At 38.3% G+C, this 7,786-nt stretch overlaps 1 pseudogene; it reads left to right on the forward strand.

Moving 5' to 3' along the window:
* The first annotated feature begins 5,417 nt into the window (after nt 1-5,417).
* On the forward strand, nt 5,418-6,303 carry LOC147436001 (uncharacterized; annotated as a pseudogene).
* Nucleotides 6,304-7,786: the final 1,483 nt, after the last annotated feature.

The raw sequence follows: 7,786 nt of genomic DNA on the forward strand, positions 1-7,786 counted from the left end.
AGAGCTCCAAATTTGGGAATTTGGAAGTCCAATTGCAAGTTCAATGTAATTTGCGGACGCCACGACAAAGAGGAATCGTATGTGGGTGAGCACGTGGAAAGCAAAGAGAATAAGTAGGGTGTGTGCATGTTTGAAGGGGTGGGTCAGAGGGCACGTGTGCATATGTTGGTTGTGTGAGTTTTTTCCTTTCTTGGTTGTGTTTTCCTAAATTTCTTGAATTTTTTAATTCTTTTGATTTGATTCTTTTCTTTTTTTGTTTTTATAAAGTTAATATTTTTTCCTTTGAAAAGGCTTTCTTGAAGGACAAATTCTTTTAAAAATTAAAAGAAAAATCAAAAGTAAAAAAAGAAAATATAAATTTAAAAAAAGAAGAAGAATAAAAAAGATATGCAAGAAGAGAAAAAACCGAGCAAAATTTTAACAAAAAAGAGAAAACTGAAGGGAAAGGGGGTTTGGGAGGGTCTCAAGGTGCAATCTTTTTAAATAAATAAAAAAGGGTCAAAACATAAAAATATTTGCATGAGAATCCAAAAAAGTGTTTAAAACTATCAAAATTAACCAAAATAAGTTAAAATTTGTGAGTTTTCTATGCATGCTCCCAATATACAAGCATAATTAGGCAAAAATTAACATAAATTGGGCACACACATAATCACACAAAAAATCAGATAGCATTTTGGCATAATTTTGCAGTCAAAACCCAAAACCATAATCAATTTGACCACAATTCCATTTCCAATTGCCCAAACATAAACCAATTGGGCAGAAATTTGATCAAATGATCAATGTAACGTGGAATTTTCCTACACATTGGCATCACCATTCTTACACATAGTTTGACCACACATAGATGCACATAAACCCTAAAGATTCATGAAAAACTTAGCACTTAAAACATTGATATTAGCACATTCACATTGCATAAAGCTACACATTGATTCCCTTTCCAATTGAGGACTCCATTGATGTGTGTGTATACACACAACACACCATCAGAAAATCTCATGTGTAGCTCTAATTTTTAACAAAATCAAACACATAGGATTGAGAATGACATGTAATACTGAATGGTAGTAGAAACAAGTACTATCCCAAAACATGAGTTCAAAAGACCTCAACTAGAGGATGAGTCTAGACCTTCACATTCTAGCACTTGAGAAGCCATGTGACATAGGAAGACAATAAGAGATCACCCATTAAGAAAACTTTGAACCCTCTAAGGGCCCTTTTGGGATTAAGGTGGATTAGAGACAAGGAAATAGGAAGAGGGTGGTGGACACACTCTATACCTTCAAAAAGGTAGGGGAACAAGCCAACCTTACACTCCTTAATGGCCTCTTACCTAGTGAGAAGGTAAGGGAGGTGGCTAGAGGAAAGGGATTGGAGGGTGGGGGGGGGGGGGGGGGGGGGGGGGGAACCACTTTGACCTCCTTTCCCCCACTTTTTGACTTGGATTCAAATATACACTTAAAATTTTAAATTTTCAAAAAAAAAATCAAAACTCATATTTTCCTTCCTTAAAAGCCCTCTTAACCTATTCTATGGTCAAAAAAGCCTTTTTTTACCTTTAAAAGTAAAAAAGTATACTTAAAAGTCCAAAAAACTAATTTTTTTCAAAAAAAAATCAAAACATCACTTTCCCCCCCCCAATGTCCTCCCAAACATATGCTATAGCCAAAAAGTGATTTTCTCTCTCTACAAACCTTTTCCTAGGCTCTCCATTGTTGTAGCAACCACATACACCTTATAGTTACACATTCTCTCTCCACTAGCTTTCCTCCACCTCCATTGTAGCACCAAGAAAGCTTGTCCCCCTTCTCTTCCCCCTTTCCACCACATATTTTCACACCAAGCTAGCTCCTCCCCCTTTTCTCACCTCAAATTTCAATTGCAACATGAAACAAGATACTCCTCCTCCTCCTAGTTTCATTCACTCACACTACATGTGAACCTCTACTCTTGAAGGCAGCAAACGGAGGCTCAAAGGACTTGTATACCGCAACAATAGAAGGTGTTAAGTGGTGGGTGGGCATTGTAAGGGTTCACCTCCAACATAAGGATAGAATGGTAATGAAACTATCCTTGTAGCTTATATTCAAAGCTTGACATCATCTCCATATCTAATTTTATCATACTAGAGAAAAACAACCTCTTTATAGCTTTCAACACCTAGGGCTTCACATCTCTATTAGCAAAAGTAACCAAAGTTCCTCATACATTAGGGTGTGATATTTTGTTGGTGGTGTTGGTGCACCATCTAGCGTTGCATAGCATGTGATTTAGCCTTACAATGCAAGTAAGTTACATAATCTATGGAGCGTTGTCAAAGATTCTCCTTCTAATTTCTTCTTTGCATAATTTTCATTAGATTATTAGAATGATATCATTTTATACTTTATCCCTTTGTGCTCACAAAATTTGGTGTTTACTTATAGAGTCAACTTTTTTTGAGGGGACATGAGTAAGCAACCATGTGCATAGATGGAAAACACTCTATTATTGGTTTGTGAGTAAGCTTACAATACCTCCATTGCAATACCAACGATCCTTGTCCCCTTTTCCCATCTCCATCGTAGTACAAAACAAGCTTCTCTTTCTCCTTCTACTTTCCTTTACTCCTAGAAGGCAATCTCTACTCGCCAAAGATAGCCAAAGAACAAGCTCAACGGATTTTTCCTTCTACTTTCCCTTACTCCTACAGGGAAATCTCTACTCGCCAAAGATAGCCAAATAATGAGCTCATCGGATTTCAATGCCACAATAATAAATATATAGATAGTGAGTGGCTACCATGAGAGTTATTTAAAGGTGCTTGAACTTTCAAGGTGGAGGATGAGAAAAACTTGCCAAGCATATCATGTCCTTGTATAACTATCCTTACCTTGCAAACAAGTACCACATGCCTCTCAAAAATGCCTTATTATTTCTAATGAGTTTAATTGAAGATTTTACATCATGCTGATGATGATGCTATGTAAAATGTGCAACATTATAATGGATTTCTTTACTTTAATCCCATCTTGTCTTTATTGTGAAGGTCAATTTGATATTTCACACTTTATTTGGTTTTTAGCAAGGTATATGCATTACATGTGTAGGTATTTTCAAATACAAAATGCTTCCTTGATTCAACTTTCAACAGTAGACTTATGGTAGTCAACTTAGAGACATTATAATCATCAATGCTATCTTGGATACTTTACAAAATACTATAACATCTTCACTAATCTCATTAGCGCTCAATAGTTGGGTGTAGCATACTATACCCTTGTGCTACGAGATAAAGTAAACTATACCATTATGGTGGGAGATGGATCATGGTCCCTTACCAACCACATGTTTACCTTGGATCCCAACTCTTGGCTACTATCACTGGGGAGATCCAATGGGGGCCGATGATAGCTATTTGAGTCCCCATTAGCGGGGGAATTTAGGAGGAGCACCCCTGAATTTCAAAATAGATGCATTTTGGGATATTATATTGTATGTATTGTTAATCAAAATTGGATGATATTCACCATGTGATCAAGGGGGTTTTAATACTCATTTTTGTATGAGAGATTGACACACATTGCATCTCTGGAAAAGAAGCACTTTGCTTTAGCAATATTTCTCCATGAACATGGATTTCTTCTTTAGCATAAAGAAGCTTTATTCTTTAACCACCATGGATCAATTTAAGAACCATTCACCAACTGTAAGAGATTATAGTATATCATCAAAAGGAAAATCTTCTTTTACACAATAAATTCATGATAGATATGGGAGCCAAGTCCATGGATTAAAAAAAAGGGTCCTAAGAGCATGCTAATGCCCTAGGCACCCTAAACAAGAGTGGCCACAAGGACATGCAAAGTTTCCAAACAAGAACCCCTGTCTGACAAGATGGCTCTCCCTTGTGGACCCTCTTGTTGACGGCCCCTAGGACCTAGCATGTCCCTAGGGCCCTTTTTTTCTTCTTTAGCACAAAGAATTCTTCTTTAACAACCATGAATCAATTTAAGAACCATTCACCAACTTGTAAGAGATTACAATATAGTAACAAAAAGAAAATCTTTTTTTACACAATAAATTCATGATAGATATGGGAGCCAAGTCCATGGCTTTAAAAAGAAAGGTCCAAAAACCATGCTAGGGCCCTAGGGACTCTCAACGAGAGTGGCCACAAGGGCATGCAAAACTGCCAAACAGGAAACCCTTTCAGGCCAGATGGCGCTCCCTTTTGTCCTCTAGTTAAGGGTCCTTAGGGCCTTAGTGTGTCCCTATAGTCTTTTTTTCCCCTAAAATTCATGGACAAAATCAATGAGCACTTAAAGTCAGAGTCATGCTTATGAAGACCATTGGAGAATCATACTTTGAGAATTCTATGCTAAAAGAGCTGAAAATGCAACATAGTGACAAGATTGGGATACTTCAAGTCACCCCTAAGATCTTTGGAGTGACCCAAGATTGAATCTTACCTTATCATAGAACAAGTTGTTGCTTTCGTGTTTTCATAGATACATACTTGGGTTCTCAAGGTTACTTTTGAGAAGATTATAAAGAAGAGAAACTATGTGATACATGATGGTGGATTCAACAAGCGACGATGATGGATTGACAAAGATATATGCTATGGTGGAGAAATTTCTACTTCAGCTATTGTGTATACTTGGAGGTCACTAAAATAAGCCATGCAAGAGAAAAAAGTGACATAGATACTATGAATAACACATATATTCACTAACTAGTCTACTACCAAGAATGTGTGTATATTCTTTACTATCTTAATGAAGAAAAAGGAGTGAGTGTAGCCATGGATCGAGCTTCTTGAGTGTTTGTATATGGGTGTATGGGCTCACTTAATATTCTCTATGTGTGATATTAGAAGTAAGTTGGAGAGAAGATTTGAGCATTTCGAGCGTCGGTGATGCAAAGAGAGTGAAGTCATTTTTGGTAGACTGAACGATAGCAGATCAATTTTTTGGTCATATCTCTCACTAAGAGTGTCCAATTGATGCATATTCTAGATCTGTAGAAAAAAAACTTTGAATGTTACAACTTCTCAAAAAAAATTTACAACAAATTCTATCTTTATCAACTCCAAAACAGCAAATGAATAGAGCTATTTTTCACCTACAAATTTTTCCTAAATCACTTGGTAGACATTCGATAAGTAAAGGATGGCTAATTGAAAGTGTATGTAGCAAGTTGTGGACACTTGTATGCATAAAAGCTGAGGTGTGTGTTCATATCTAAGAGGTTGGAGGAAGTGTTTTAGTGACGAAGCTTATGTGTGAAGTTGTGGTTTATTGCACATACTTGCATAGAGATTGTGGAAGCAAAGAGACATGTCTATGCATCAAACATTGATGTTATTTCTGATTCAAAGTATTTAAAGCAAGTATGGCTGATAACATGTATGGTTGGACAAATCAATGGAGAACTTCTTGATGGGCAAAGATGTACGGGATCTTGTCATAGCTGAAGATGTATGTTCAAAATTGTCTGTGGTCCTTTGAAAGAGGAAAAAAGTACATACAAATTGTGGGTTGAAAAATGAAAAAAAGTGATGCATTGGATCTCCATATGTATTTTAGAAAGTTTAATACCTCATATCAAGAAGACTAGTACACCAAAGGATGCTTGGGATGTTATATATAAAATGTATGGTACAAGTACTGAGGTGCATAAGATTCAATTGATGCAAAGGTGCATGGAGTATGGCAAGGAGTCCGTACAATAACAGAATATGTGGTTGAAACTAGACAAATTGCAAAAGATTTGGCATCCATAACTTGCATAGTTGAAGGTGATGATCTTGTTTTGGTTATGATAAATGGTTTAGGACCACAACATAAGTCATTAGACGCCTCTTTTTTAATGAGTGGTACTATGCTAAACTTTGAGAAGTTGATTACTTTATGTATGGAGGAAGAAGTGAAACTTGGTCTCAATGCATCTACAAGTGGCTCAAATAGAGACGCGGTTTTCTATCATAATCATGAAATAGGAAGAGATGCAATGAATGGAAGAGGAAATCATGCACAAGGAAGAGGCAATGATTACGTTCAAAGACCCTCTATGCAAAGTGGAGGTGGTTTTACGCATAGATCAAGGAGGAGAGTCATGCCACAAAGTAGAGGTGGTGCTTTTATGCAAAGAGATGGACATTGCGAGTATTGTGGTAGATATGGACATTTTGAGAGAGATTGTTATCATAGAAAAAATGCAATGTGTCATGGTAGAAGTCTTGGGAGAGCACAATACTCTCATTTTGGTGAAAGAGGTGGCTATAGTGGTGCTCATGGTGATTATTCATAGTCATTTATTTGCTATGCAACATGTTTTTGCAAGCATGTCCAAATTGAAAAAATGCTCTGATCTTGTTATGACAAAAAAAACCCATCTACAACAACCATTCAACATGCTACCATTGGTTCCGTCCGCCCGCAGGATCTTGACGAGCACAAAAAAAGCCTTGGCAAACCTCACCTTCTCCTTTGCAAAGCTCTCCTCATTGAGAGCTTTGGCAACCCAAAGAACTCACCCTATTGGAGCTCCATTCTCCCCAAGAACTCTTTTTGTTGGAGCTGCCGTTGCTCCAAGAACTATCCAAAAAAACTCCCAAAATCAAAAAAATTGGCCCCTCTATGGGCGTCTGAGTCATTGCTGGGTCGACCAACCCATTTTTTAGCTTTGCTTTTTTTGCATGACCAATCCCTTGTTATCTTGGGATAACTTGAGATTCAAAGCGTGTGAGTCCTCTCTCTCTTACACTTAACCACATGAAGCACCTCGAGGGGCAACGATGATGCCATCGCTGCCCTTAAGGGAATCGTGTGTTCAAAAAAGGATTTGAGGGGGAGCACCATGGGAACACAGCCTGCAGCAAGAGGTGCCAATAACACCACCAAATTCCCACCAACTGGAGCACCACCACGACTACTCCAAAATATCCGCCACGTGCCCAACAAGACCGTGTGCAGCACCCAACACCATCACACCATGCCAAGAGCTTACGAGCTCTCTCTTCTCTCCTTGATACCTCAAATAGGGATGTTGTTTAGGCTTTATACCATGATCTCCTATTCAATGACCCCCCACGTGGGACAATTTGGTGCCCACATGGAACTTTGTGAGCAATCCAACCTCCTAAGCTTCAAAAAGGCCATATACAATGCTTTGAAAAAACCCCTTTTCCCCACCAACTTTCAAATATTACCATTTTTTTACTGGCATCCCAACCTCCAAACTGGCAAGCCACACTTGAGCTCCAGCTTTCTAAATTCGACCTATAACAACCCCTTTGCATTTTGAGATTCTCGAGCCCTCCAACCAAGACTGCAAAAATTGGGAAAATCCATATGGCACACAACCGACTGGCAACTGCCGCCAAATTTGACCACCAAAATCTCCATGATTCGGGCTCCGTTTGACATGCCATCAAAGCTTATGGCCTTTACATACTACATAGTTTGCATATAAACCATGGCAAGGCTAAGAAAACCTCAGATGGCACATTGATTGAGGTGACCAAACTGGCACAGATCTAGCCTCCCTAAAACTTTCAACTGGTCATATCTTTCACATGCGAGCTCCGATTTCCGAACTGAAAAGAACGACATGTTGCACAAGATGAGCAATTGATGCCAATGCATCCATACCAACTTTGAACATCTGTCCCCACTAACTTGTCCGTTGGGAATCTGCAAACCACTCCAACTTAGAACTTCAATATCTTTCACATCATAGGTCCATTTGAGGACTCGTCTAGACTAGCTTGTAGATCACATTGAGAGCCACC

This window comes from Adiantum capillus-veneris, chromosome 18 (genome assembly GCF_014529385.1).
Source record: "Adiantum capillus-veneris isolate H3 chromosome 18, ASM1452938v2, whole genome shotgun sequence".
In the NCBI taxonomy this organism is placed as follows: Eukaryota; Viridiplantae; Streptophyta; class Polypodiopsida; order Polypodiales; family Pteridaceae; genus Adiantum; species Adiantum capillus-veneris.